We start from the raw sequence: 12,366 nt of genomic DNA, 5'->3' as shown, positions 1-12,366 counted from the left end.
GAATAAAATCACCATCTGATTTTTGGGATTTTTATAATTCTAATCACTCTCCACTCCCTTATCACTGGCTCACTACTGTACCAACCTTGGGTAAGAACCTCCTGGTGGAGGCTGCATAACCACACTGACCTGATGATTATGCACACACGTGAAAAAAGCAGAAAATCAAGATATACCGCTAAATTGACCACCATACCCATCACGTGCATGAGGGTCTTTTATTTGGGACACCCCACGTTCCTCCTGCATACCAAAGGTTGTGCAGGACAAGTGATCCTTCCCCACTTGATTAGTATTTAGGCATATCCAGGAAACTGAATGGATCAGTCTTTCTACCTCCCTCTTCTGATTAGATAGTAACTTGTGAATCACCAGTAAAGTGGTCAACTGCCAGAGATATAACGTTTTTGTTTCCATTAATAATAACCCATGTATTCCTGAAGAAATGCTGGAATGTTAGGAATAAAATCCTTGTAAGAATCAACAATAATATTCCCTTGAAACAGATAGATCCCTACAGACAAAAGAAGGTGTTGAGAAATACAGCCTCTGCCATCTCAGGAGGGGTGTGGGGTCTACTGGTGTTCGAGGTGCCTGGGGGTCCCCTCAAATACCCACAACATTGAGGTAGCACCGGGATATTGTGTCCCCGGCAGAGAAAGATCCGAAAATCGTTCAGCTAGTAAATTATTTTTCTTGAACCCCTATCTGCTTCTTTTTCCTTAGCATCCCTCCCCTCTCCCCACAACGCACACCCCCCACCTCACGTTTGTCAGACCCTAGCAGAGAAGTGAACCTTTTCTATCTCAGCTGTTTCTTTGCCTGTGACTTTACTGCATGGGGAAGTCAGCCTCGGAAGGTCACCTCTTTCATCAAGCATTCTATTTGCATCCAGAATTGTATGTACATGAAAAATGTGGTCGCGTGTTGCACCTAGCTGCAGACGCAGATGAAATTCCGCGGAAAGCCTGATGCACACTAACCTTTGCAGATGGCGCAGCTATTGCTGAAAAATAGATTGCTTAATAAAGCATATCATCCGACATATTTGCTGCTTGGCTAGCCAAATAGAAGTTGTTTTTTGCACAAATTTCCTTGTCAAATTTGTCAATGTTCATGTCATTTCTGCTTTAGGTCACAGAGCAAGGTGCAAATTCTTGGCATCTTTACTAGTTGCAAGCCAATTTCGGCTATTTCTAACAATGAGCTAGATTCCTCCGAGGGACCGGCGCTTGCTCACTTGGCGAGGAAGCGAAAGAGAGCCCTGGGGGAGTCTGCGGGGCTTTTTTTTCTGAGAAGGGATAATGGTGTATACTCTTGCTGCGGAAAACTGTTTAATGCAAAAACTCAGCCGAGAGGACTTTTTAAAAGGTTTCTCCTATTTAGAGTTATTTGTTTAAGAGCCTGGCATGACAAGGACAGGATCTGGTTTGGTGCACAGAAAATGTATTATTTTAAAAAAAAATTTTCCCTCTAACACATCAAAGCATTGCAGCATTTTATTATTTTACACACAGGGGAGTTTATTATTTGGACAATTTAGCCCTGTGTTGTCACCGACTGCAGCTTTAGCTGAATATGTTTTGTTTAGTGCAGAGGAGGCGAGAGAGGGGGATCTTGTAATCTGTTAGCAGGTGCGCCCCTGAAGCAGATTTTCATTTAAACGTGTTTTGGGGTGCCATGTTTTTCTTTCATAGGTCCTATTTTAGGATCTAGATATCCAGCATTGCCGGCAGAAGAGACGGCAGAAGTGATTAATAGCAAAGACTCTGCCATTTTATTATTAATAGCAGTGTGTTGACTCAATTAAATGCAGCCTGCTTTTTTTGGCAAGCCTTAGCAGTTATACATATCACTATGGGCTGCAGCCCAAATGCATCCTGGGAGAAGCCCAGGACTCCAGATTAACTTCATTTCTGGCACGCTCCAGGCAGACTGACCACTGTAAAACGCTTTTGGCCAATCTGTGTTTTTTTTCCTTTCAAAATGGCAACTGAGAGAGGCGTGAGGGGAGTAATGGTCAGATTACGTATGCTGCTTTAGATGCACAGGAGTCTATGTCCATGCACAGACAGAAAATAGAGTCCTGAGGCTAGCTGCAAGACATGTCATATAATGTTTGAGCCACGGCCCCTGCAGGTAAGAGCGGTGAGGCCGAGTGGGTTGGGGAGGGGTGGTGGGGGGGATTTCGGCAGACAACGACAGGGAAATTAATGATTTGATTTTCCCTCATCTTCATCTGTCGAAATCCCCCCCCCACCCGGCTCCACCACCCCACAGCTCTTACCTGCACAGGCCACGGCTGTAATGTACATCTGCGGGTCATCCACTGCAGGGTGCCCAGTGTTGGTTCATGAGGGCTAGAGCTATGCATGTAAATTTAGCTGTTGGAGATATTGTGAAAAATTGTCATGGCTCCAGAACCAACACTTAACACTTCTGAGCTACTGTAGAAGATGCCTGGTTACGGACCACAGACCTTGGTTTACAATTGATTCATTATATGACTTATAAATCACATTATACATGAGAAGGTGCAAATATCACAAGTTTACGCATTCCTATAAGATGAGAGATTTTCAGTTACCTATGATGACGTGTGCAGATAATACCATCATTCTTGTCCACACCTTCATTAAGCCTTTAAACCCAATATCACAGCAAAGGAGTAGTAGGCATTGGAAATCAATTACAGTAGCTCTACAATAATTCACGTTGTCTAGTGAAAAAGATAAATCATCTTGGTACATAGATAGTCAATGTCTGGGTAAGGTGACTTGGGCCACTTATTTTGGAGTGAATTGTTATGTAGTGCTTTTACACAAGAAAGGGCTCTTTTTTGGATTTCTGTAATGAAATAGCCACCAAATTCTGAGGAACTGGTATGTCCGGCAGAAGACCCCCAGCTGACTTGGTCATCTGAAACGCTTTTGTGGCATGATATCATGCCAAAGAACTGCAGTCTCAATGGAGTTGAAAGCCACAACCTACTTCCATGCATGGCTCAACCGACCAGGGCAAGAAACACCCAGCAATGTCCCCCATCTGCTAGGAGAACATTTTCAGCATTTTCAAAAATAACCTCCCCCTACCACTACTGGGGCTTGTTTTTTTAAGATCAAAAACTATACCGTCCAGTCCGTTTTGCCACATTTTAGGCCAGCTGCATTCCACATTTTTGCTGAAATTGTTCTCACCCAATCAACTGAAATACTTCTTGATGAGAGACACACCTTATATGTGGAAGGTGGATGGGATGATGTACGAAGTAGTTCCGGTGTCCCAGTGATTGAAGGTTTCAGCTTCCAAACCATAAATAACACCATAAAATATCTGCAGTCATGAGATCCCTCTTTCAATTTAAAGTTAAATATTGTGGTTTGAGTTTAATGACATTAGTGAACGCCTACAAAGGTAGGGGGCTAATATTGCTCTAAATACCCCAATGTTGTTTCTGATCTGTAATTACCAGTGACAGGCGAAGGCCCATACTTGCCTTTTTAGGCAACCTGCTTGGAAATAGGTTATAATACTCAGATGGTTTTCCAAGATTTTCATTGTGGTGATCATATAGTTAAAAAGGTCTTCATTTAGAAACCATATGAAGATGATGTGCCCTCCTGTTGCAGGGATTCTGCTCTAGAACAGAACTATCCTTGGAACCATAGATCATCAGTATGTAGGGATGGAGTCACCATGCCACCTCAGTATATATGCGTTCAAGTCCGACTAGGAATATGGCCTCACTTGCCCTCCTAACCTTATGAGAGAAACAAGTGAAGTGGCACCCAAGAACACAAAACTCTTGATCCTCTTAGTTATCGCAGTAACAGGCCAAATCCTTTCTCTCTCTCTCACTCATGCTTGTCCACAAGAAGTACCTAGGAGATATGAAGGAAGTTTTGAATATTTATTCAAACTATTGTGCTCAGAAATGAAGTATATGTGCCACAATTAGAAATCAAATTGCATACTAAAACTACTATTAGCGTGGTTAATCATCTGTATACCATGAAAATCCCTGTCATTTAACAGGACAGAGTATCCTAAACCCCCCTACTCTGCTACTGAAACTAAATGATTATATATCAAAGATCTCTGGGATTACTGACAGACCCTGTACCTCAGCATTCACAGATGGACATCCTTCATCTCAGCAGATGCAGTGCTTTTGTCTCAGAACTCTCGTTCCATGTTTGTGTTTTTGGCTTGTGTGCTCATCTATATGATAGGATAAAAAAAAATTGGTTGTATTGGCAAGGATACACAACAATACTCAATATTGTTTACACATCAAACATAATTCATATGCGAGAGAGAGGAAAGACAACACAGTCCGACACTGTATCATGAAAATCAGTTAAATTCTTTATATTTTTAGACTGCAAAAAAATCAAATGCATACAATCAATTGGATGCTTTAAGGTTGCTCTTATAAGTACATGGAAAAGTGCTCATAGGAGTGCCCAAGTGCTGTGAAAGAAGTGGAAAAAGAAGCATTCTAAAAGATGTTATGTTATGTTAAATTTTATTTCTATAGCGCACGGCTACTCAATAAGAGTGTCCCGGCGCTTTATTTAGGCGTCTCAGTAGACAACATAACACCATAAAAACAAACATAAACAGGAGACAAAAAGACACCCTAAAGGTTAAAAAGCCAGGTCTTAAGGCCCTTCCTGAACAAGAGCAAATTAGATGTACGTCGCAAGGCAAGAGGCAAAGAGTTCCAGAGCTGAGGGGCCCTCAAACTAAAGGAGCGCCCCCCGATACGGGCCTTCGTCACTCGGGGAACCACGGCCAGAAACAAAGATTCCGACCGCAGAGATCGAACCGGGCGATAAAAGACAAGCCTGCGCTGCAAGTACTTTGCTCCAAAGCAAAAAAGCGCTTTGTGAGCCAGGGTCAATGCTTTGAACATAATCCGCTTCCGGATGGGCAGCCAGTGAAGCGACTGCACCAAACCGGATGCTCTAGCTCGCCTATGAAGGCCAAAGATAGCGCGAGCCGCAGAGTTCTGCACAACCTGCAGCCGCTGAACAAGATAGTCCGGAAGACCTAAATAGAGGACGTTGGCATAGTCCAATCTGGAGCCAATTAAGGCTTGCACAGTGATCTTTCTATGCTCTTCTGTGAGCAGAGGCAAAAACTTCCGGAGCATCTTAAGAATGCCAAAACAAGTGCCCGTCAGACCAAGGATATGGGATCTCAGCGTCAAATTATTGTCAATCTTGACTCCCAGATTTTTTGCCACCTGGGAAGCCTGAGCAGGGGGGCACATATCCACTGGCCACCACGCCCGCCAATCAGGGTCTAAGGAACAGCCAAAGAACAGCACCTCCGATTTGTTAGAATTAGCTTTGAGGCTGTTCTGCTGAAACCAGTTGAAGACCATCCCTAAACAGCCCCGAATGCTCTCTCCATCAAAAACCTGATCTTTCCTACACGTGAAGAGCAGCTGGGTATCATCAGCGTAGGAAACGATCTGGGCCCCGAAGGACTCCACCAATGCCGCCAGAGGGGTCATAAAGATGTTAAAAAGAGTCGGGCTCAACACAGAACCCTGCGGAACTCCGACTCCCAATGGCGGCATCTCAGCGGAGCTCGGGGAGGCCCAGACCGTTTGACGGCGGCCCTCAAGAAAAGATGTAAACCAGTTGAACACCGTCCCCCTCAGACCGATGTCATAAAGTCTGGCGAGGAGCGCCTCATGGGGGACGGTGTCAAAGGCCGCCGACAAATCAAGCATGACAAGCATGGCCTTGCCTCCTGAATCCAGTGTCTTCCTAATGACCTCTGACACCTCCAAGAGTGCCGTCTCCGTACTTAAATTAGGGCGGAAACCGGATTGCGTGGGGTGTAGCAGGTCATTGGATTCTAAGAAGCTCGAAAGTGCACTGTGCACATGCTTCTCCGTGATTTTAGCCAGCGCCGGGAGGAGGGAGATGGGCCTATAATTGGCCAACACCTCTGGGTCTAGACCAGGCTTTTTGAGAAGGGGGATCACCATTGCCCTTTTCCAGGACTGCGGGACCCTCCCCTCCCTCAAAGAAAAGATATAAACAACAATGTCACAGAACCTTATCACTTTGGTAAGCCTGTCCAGGAAGGCTCTCATAAAAGTTACAAAATGTATCCATATTAGAAAAAGAGGCCAATTATTCAAGGCACATCTGTCTTCAGGATGATAAAAAAATTATTCAGACTTTAATGATAGTGTCATCGACGTTTCGACCCAGATATTAAGTGTGGTAATTAAAGGCCTATCAGACGGGTCTTCATCTGGACATGAAAGGAGGACCATGAGCTACCTTCTGTGTGTAAAAGAGTCATGCTCCCCCTTAATGCATGGATGGGTCAGTAGGCTCCTTAGCTAACCTCATGTGCGGGTGGGAGAAAACAAGGGTTCCACCTAGTAAAGGCGAAAACAACATAAACAAGGTGATTTCATGAACGGATGAATCAATATGAGTCACTTGCTTCAACTTTAAACAGTCAGATTCAGAAGTTTCCCATAATTATTCTGGAAGTTGGTCGCTCACTGGAAAGGTATGTTAATCATGATATGCTCTCCACCACTCTGCATCAAGATGACTGTCAGCTGCGGGTGTGTAGGCTGCCTGGTGGAAGATGAAAGGGTCGTGTCGGTGTGCACTTTAGGGAATGCGTGCCCCGAGGGTGTCCTTAAATCATCCAATTGATTGTATGCTTATGATTTTTTTCAGTCTAAAAATATAAAGAATTGAACTGATTTTCATGATACAGTGTCTGATTGTGTTTTCTCTCTCTATGTCTATGTCTATGTAGGGGTATTTATAGAGTGCACTGTTACTCCAAGGAGTGTCCTGGCGCTAAAAGCTGAAAGGGGAGCAGCAGAGAGGAACAGGTTATTGGCAAGAGTAGAGCCAGGTTTTTAGTTTCTTTTGGGAACAGATGTGTTGATTCAATGCTTCTTAAGTGAAAGCGGTACCGCTTTTGGCCGCCATAAGTGTGGCAGGGTATGCTCAGACGTGAGTCCCTTGCTCACTTTGCCACTGGATCTAAGCAAGCCGGGCTGAAGACGGCTGGAATGCGAGAAACCGGTCCTCGGAAGCTTGTTTCCGGTCCAGGGAAGACATGGCTTGGCAGTTCGGGCTGGACTGTTCCCATGAGGCACAGGGTCAGACTGATTTGCATATAGCCATGTCTGAACTGGGGTGGCAGAGTGGGCTAAAGAACGGTGATGGATTAAACCCAGATCTTTTGACTGGATGTGAGTGTTTGATTGATTCAGATGCTCCGTCCATCACCACCCCCTTTTGTACCGCTTTTGGCCGCCATAAGTGTGGCAGGGTATGCTCAGACGTGAGTCCCTTGCTCACTTTGCCACTGGATTCAAGCAAGCCGGGCTGAAGACGGCTGGAATGCCAGAAACCGGTCCTCGGAAGCTTGTTTCCGGTCCAGGGAAGACATGGCTTGGCAGTTCGGGCTGGACTGTCCCCATGAGGCACAGGGTCAGACTGATTTGCATATAGCCATGTCTGAACTGGGGTGGCAGAGTGGGCTAAAGAACGGTGATGGATTAAACCCAGATCTTTTGACTGGATGTGAGTGTTTGATTGATTCAGATGCTCCGTCCATCACCACCCCCTTTTGTACTGCTCTTAAGTGAAAGAGGATTTTATTCCAGAGGGCAAGCCCAAGGTAAGAAGAGCCTTGCCCCCTGTCCTCGGCTTTCTAACTTGGGGGGTGTTAGCAAGTAGCAGGTCCGGGGAGCGGAGAGTTCTATGTGGGGTGTAGAATGCGATGTTTCGTTTGAGGTACTCTGGTCCAGTCCCATACAGGGTTTTCTGGGTAATGAGCAAGGTCTTAAAGATTACTCTTTTCCTTACTGGGTGACAATGAAGGCTTCTCAGAAGGTGGGACACATGTGCATTCCGGGGAAGTTCAAAGAAGGTATGGGCTGCTGCATTCTGGACAAGCTGAAGTTTGTCCAGCAGATAACTAGGCATGCCAAGATAATGACCATTCCAGTAGTCCAACCGGGATATAATCAGGGCTTGAGTCACCTGTTGTCTGGCGGCTCTTGACAGATAAAATAAACATTTCCGCAAGAGACGTAACAGGAAAAAGCAGGTGCCTACCACAGCATTGACTTGTGTGCAGAAAAGCAACTTTTTGTCCCTTATGAACCCCAGATGTTTTACTACCAAGTTGTTGTTCACCATGGGGGCCGGTGCGTCCGCTGGCCAGAAGACTTGCAGCGGTGTCTCAGCACCCTTGCCGAAGAAGAGTAACTCTGTCTTCCCTGCGTTACATTTCAGCTAATTTGCAGCCAGCCAACTGAAGACTGCCTCACTCACCCTGGAATCCCTCCTCTTACCCTACTTTCACACTGTTGCATCGTTCACTGTGCACTCACATGGGCACTCCTGCCACCCACACAGTGCAGAGGATTAATGTGCCTGCTACAAAGAATGTGTGCCATGCAGATTACAGAACTGAGAAAGAGCAAACTATGAGTAGCTCTACAATTGTTTTTTTTATGTTTATCATAAAGGTGCAAAAGAGAGATGAGGTGCATTGTTGGTGAGTGGTAGTGAGTGAATTCATGGAGAAGGAGAGAATGGGTGCGGGGGCGCCAAAAAAGATGGTTGCACCATGTGTGACCAGTGTTAGGGCCAGCCCTGGCTGGGAGTGTTAGCCGCGCCCCCCCCCCCGAAGTTCGGGTCTAGTTGTGCCCCTAAATGGCATCTATGTGATAAGACATGTATGCACATAAACAAGAGCTGCTTTCATCTTTTATCTCTAGGTGCTAGTGTCTTAGCAGAAAAAATAACAAGGGACATTGTAGTTTGGTTGTGTTGATGTAGTTCAGACTAAATCCAAGGAAAACGCAAAAACATATGCAGGTTTCGAGTGAAAGTACAATGTGGCACAAAAGTAAGCATGTTTAAATAGTAATGTGTGCAAAGGAAAATGAGGCCTACAACATGCACAGTTAGGCTACAATTGGGAAAAAGACAGTGGGCAATGCAGGAACACATGACACTCTCTTAAATCATGTTAATATGCCATTGCTTTCTTAGTAAACAGAAATATTGAGATAGTTTTTTTTAAACCTGTAAAATTAGTGGGCAAACCCAAATACTTGGTTTTGTTATAATCCTCTTACTACTTTTATTTTATACAACAGTGCACTTTCATAGAGATGTTTTCATAGATGTATTTAATAAAAGATCATTTTAAACAAACGTATTATTGTTGTAATAGAAGTTCCATGGTTTATTGCTTTTTAAAAATAAAACAGAAATAATCTTACATGCCATCATTTTCATAAATTAACGAAGGCTACAATGGCAGTCGCAAAAAGAACAATAGATTGACAGAATGCTGAACAATGTCACACATACAACCTCAGTACAGAGATCTGGGTCTAAATCCTTTGTGTTTCTGCACACCATGCCTTTCCAGTTTAGACCCAGCCATATGCAAATCAGCCTTGACCTGCTCCCTATGGGAACAGTCCAGCCCAAACGACCAGGGCAGGTCCTCCCCAGACCAGAAACAAACATCCTGGGACTGGTTTCGGGGTATCACCCCATGCCAGCCAGGCTAGCTGACTCCAGTGACATGGTGAGCACGTCCCTTCCCACTTAGGGTGTGCGAAGTGCTTCTGATGTCCCAGTGTTTGAGGGTTTCAGCCACCAAACCTTAAATAACACCCTAAGATAACTGCAATCATGAAATCCCTATTTTGCTTTAAGGTACAATATTGTGGCTTAAGTTTAATGCCATTAGTGAAAGCCTTCAAAAAGAAGGTGATATTATCGCTCCAAATACCCCATTGTGGTTTCTGATCTGTAATTACCAGTGACAGGCGAAGCCCCATACTTGTCTTTTTAAAAAACTTGCATGGAAATACGTTATAACACTCAGAGGGTTTTCCAACATTTCCATAGTGGTGGTCATATGGTTAAAAGGGTATTCATTCAGAAAACATATGAAGATGATGTGCCCTCTCTTAAAAACAAAGCAAATGTGTTCAATCATGTTACTATGCTATTGCTTTCTTAGTAAAAAGAAAGATTGAGATTAGAGATTTTTTAAACCAGTAAAGTTAGTGGGCAAACCCAAACACTCGGTTTTGTTATAGTCCTATAACTACTTGCATTTATATATTTTTTATTTATACAACATTGCACTTTCAGAGATGTTTTCGTAGATGTATAAATATGTTTTTATTAACCGATCGTTTTTAAAGGAACGTAACAATGTTGTAATAGAAGTGCCATGGTTTATTGTTTTTTAAAAGTTTTATTCTGTTTAAACACAAATAATCTTACATACTATCGTTTGCTTAATTAATGCATTCCTAGTGTGGCAGTCACAGCACAAGGACCAATGACAAGTTTCTTAACCTATCTTTATAAACCTTAATGGTAACTGGGTACTTTAAGGCAACTGTGTTCAACCAAAGAATTCTGTTTGGTTTGGGTGGTTGTCCAGTTTGAGTCGGTCAGAATTTCGATTAGATCACCAGTTACAGACCCTAGAAGTGAAGGTAATGGATTGTCAGGGTGAGGTGGTCGCTTTGTCATACTTTACTATGGTTCTTTTTGATTACCCATACCTCCTTCTCCAACAACAGTGATTGTGCATCATTCAAATTTTGGTTTTCTCCCTTTTGAGACAGTTCATCGGTCAGGTCTTTTGTCACTATGAAAGTTGAGAGCACCTCATCCCACATATACCCTACCAGGTGTCTATATAATCCCTACTTTCCTTTATATTGGAGTTCCATGTTTTCACTTGTTGTTCACTTCTCCCCCACTTTCCACCACTCATTTACCTTGGTGGAATTTGACTGATTTCCATTGCTCTTTGGTAATCCACAGTGCCGAGTCCATGAAACTGTTGTCTGCTTTTTTCACTCTTAGAACAGACACAGGCGACAGGCAAGAACTGAGTTTGCCTGAAGAACTGAGGTCAAAAACAAAATAGCCCTAAATGCTACAGTATATGAACAGCACCACCCAGCAGCTGCTTTCCCTTTCTTACATCACAGTTTCTATGCTCCTGTGGTAGGATTTTTGATCCAAATTACACTTAATTACTCAAGCTAGAGTAATTACTCAATTTCTGTAATTCCGCATCACTGAAATTAGTCCAGTTACTCCAGTGTAATTAAAATTTCTCCCATGCCTAATATTCAGTTGAATGTTGTGGAGTAGTTTATGAATCCTTGGAACACTGTAATTTCTCAATTATTTTGTCACATAAAGAGAGGTTGTGTTCACAGGGAATAAACCCTCACCCAAGTGTTGTTGGAAGCCTAATCATAGGGCTCTCCTTTTAGCACTGGGGAAAAACCTGTGGTGGGACATTCCTCTCACAATGTCCTTAAAGTCAGTCTAGTTCATTCAGTGTCTGGGAGGCTCACTGCATTGAGGTCATGTAGCCCTTGGACTTATTAGTGCTCATTGTGACAAATTAGAATGCCACAAAGGTCATAAAAACTTTCAAAATATGTGATGGTGAACTTAACACATTGTTTATTGAGAAATTCACAAACAATTAGAAATTAGGCCCTTCTTACATGCTTTGAGTACCTTCTAAGTGTCCCAGTGGGTCAAGCTTGCAAATCAGGACTTAGAATGGCACAGATCTGGCATTTGTGACCATATGGATGTTAGATCTTACCTCTTAAAGAATGCGCATTGTCGCCTTAAATGGCATTTTAAGTTTTTGGACTCCTTTTGAGTAAGGAACTGCCAAAACTACATGGCTAAAGTTGTGGGGCTTTACTCCAATGAGGCGCAGGCTGGATACGCTTTCTCTCTAGTCGAGTATCATTCTCCCTCCGGCGTGCCGGGAACCATCCATATAATTTCATACCATAGAACTGTATACCGCTATGCCACTCAAAGATCATTGCAAAAACCTATGGAGCCATCTTTCCCTTCAAGATGCCACCTTTTAGATGCTTCCTTACAGCAGAGGATGTTTATGTAAGTGATAAGACCTACATAAGACATGATAAAGGTCATGTGAATCTAAGGGACAATCTCAGTTTGAACTGTTTATTTGATAACCAACTGCAGAATACTGAACTGGTGATACAGGTAGATTTAACGAGCTTTCAAACAGCTAATGAAGCAGTTTCTCTGAAAGGATCAATGCTATCACACCTCAGGAGGGTCCAGTCATATGAAAATCAAGGATTTTCATCAAAGCTGCTATCCCCGTCACAGAAGTAGTATAACTTGCCCTTACATATAAATTGAGATTAAGGATATGCTGCAATTACTAATTTGCATCATGGTTTTTGGAACCCAACTCAATTCACACCATAAGCTGAAATTTCAACCTTTTTATTTGACGTTTCAA

The sequence above is a fragment of the Lissotriton helveticus genome, chromosome 5_1 (assembly GCF_964261635.1).
Source record: "Lissotriton helveticus chromosome 5_1, aLisHel1.1, whole genome shotgun sequence".
NCBI lineage: Eukaryota > Metazoa > Chordata > Amphibia > Caudata > Salamandridae > Lissotriton > Lissotriton helveticus.
This window is presented reverse-complemented; position numbering follows the sequence as displayed.